Source organism: Octopus bimaculoides, chromosome 10 (assembly GCF_001194135.2).
Source record: "Octopus bimaculoides isolate UCB-OBI-ISO-001 chromosome 10, ASM119413v2, whole genome shotgun sequence".
In the NCBI taxonomy this organism is placed as follows: domain Eukaryota; kingdom Metazoa; phylum Mollusca; class Cephalopoda; order Octopoda; family Octopodidae; genus Octopus; species Octopus bimaculoides.
In genome coordinates, this window is record NC_068990.1 from 88915749 (window position 1) to 88918036 (window position 2288).

The following is a 2288-nucleotide window of genomic DNA, read 5'->3' on the forward strand; positions in this document are numbered from 1 at the left end:
TATATATATGTATATATGGTATGAAATTAATGATATATATATATGGTATGAAATTAATGATATATATATATGGTATGAAATTAATGATATATATATATGGTATGAAATTAATGATATATATATATGGTATGAAATTAATGTGATATATATATATAAGTAAAGAATGGCTAAGTTTGCTTCGCAATTATGAGTTTTCGGGTTCAGTTGCATTGTGTGGAATCCTTGGCAAGTGCCTTTACCATAGTCCTGCGTCACCTCAAGTTTTGTTAGTGAAATTGTGTAGACAGATGAACTGTACCAATAACTTCAAGTGCAACCTTCTCAAACTGTCATGCTGGTAGTACTTCAGAATTATGTTAAAGATACAAGTGTTTGTGAAATATTCAACCACTTTGCATGCTAATTCAGTAAGTTGGTTATTGAGTTGATTGAATTGCTGGATGTGCAATCAGTCATAATCAATAGGTTAGCTAAATTAGTTAACTATAACCATTGCATCATGTCTTTTTATTGGTAGAATAATGCTTCCAAAACATACCTGTTTCAACTCCAATTTTCACATCAAGACTTGTGTGTGTGTGTGTACACACATGCTTGTGTATTTATTGAATTTGTGGCATATTGAAGGTTCCCTCTGCTTGGTTTGGTGATGACCCCTTGTCTCCTTTTGTTACAACTCTGATATATATGAATAAATGTGTTTATATTATCAAAAGGATAAAACAGCAGGACTTAGAACCAAGAAAGGAAAAGAAAATGAGAAATGCTGCTTGAATAATGTGTGTAGTAAGAAGAAAAATATTTACAAACACATTTCTTTTATCTTTCATTGCAAATTTCCTATTAAATTCATATTTTATGGTATGGAGTACCTAGTCAAAACTCCAAAGTAATACCTTAATGAAGAAAAGATGTATGGAAATATATGCTGACTGAATAAAGATCTGATGGAACTAGGTATAAATAGTGAGGGAATTTTGCATGTCAGACATGAAATTTGAGTAGCTGTTGTGTTTGGACTTGAAAATGTTAACATTGTTATTCATTTTTCTTACTATTAAACAACGTTGGTGTAACAAATACAATTTATTTATTGAACAATGCATTGTTGTTATATCATATGAACTGAGGAAGGAAAAAACAAACTAATATGATCAAATATAAATCTCAATTATTTTTTACAAATAAAATTGTTGAATTATAGCTTTTATTGTATTAGTTTTTGTTTCTTGTAACATCTGCCAAATAGCAACTATTTACCTGATTTATATTACACTCTGTTTGTCTTTCTGAATGCCTGTCTTAACTTTTGCTAGTTGTTCACTTTCACTCTTATCAATATTAGTTCTTTTCTTTTGCTACTTCCATTCTCTCTCCCTCTGTTTCTTTTCTCTCTATACTGTCACTCTTTATTCCCTTTCTTTTTTCCTATTCTTTCCTTTGTCCCTGTTTAACTCTGTTCTCCCTCACTTAATCAGTCTTTATACTTTACCTCTTTCCTCTTTCACATTTTCAGCAGCTGCTACCTTCTAGTGTTTTAGACCTACTTGCAAAAATTTACAAAAACAAGAAATGGCCCTCACATGATTGGTTTTCTAATGAACAACTACAATATTTTGTTAAATCCTAGATGATGATGATGAATGTTGATGATGATTTTTAAAAGCTTGCCATTATTTTAAATCTCTCTAAGGCAGTGAGCTGGCAGAATCATTGGCATGCTGGACAAAATGATCAAATTCTGCTGAGGTCAACTTTGCCTTTCATCCTTTCGGGGTTGATAAATTAAGTACCAGTTCAGTACTGGGGTTGATGTAATCGACTGTCCCCCTCCCCCAAATTTCAGGCCTTGTGCCTATAGTAGAAAGGATTATTTTAAATCTTTCTCTGAACAAACTTTACAAATTGACCAAGATAGTGAAACAAATGACTTATAGTTGTCCTAATTAAGACATAACCTAGTAAATGTCTGTGTGTGTGTGTGTATTTATATGTACATCATCATCATCATCATCATCATCGTTTAACGTCCGCTTTCCATGCTAGCATGGGTTGGACGATTTGACTGAGGACTGGTGAAACCGGATGGCAACACCAGGCTCCAGTCTGATTTGGCAGAGTTTCTACAGCTGGATGCCCTTCCTAACGCCAACTACTCAGAGTGTAGTGGGTGCTTTTACGTGTCACCCGCACGAAAACGGCCACGCTCGAAATGGTGTCTTTTATGTGCCACCCGCACAAGCCAGTCCAGGGGCACTGGCAACGATCTCGCTCGAAAATCCTACAGG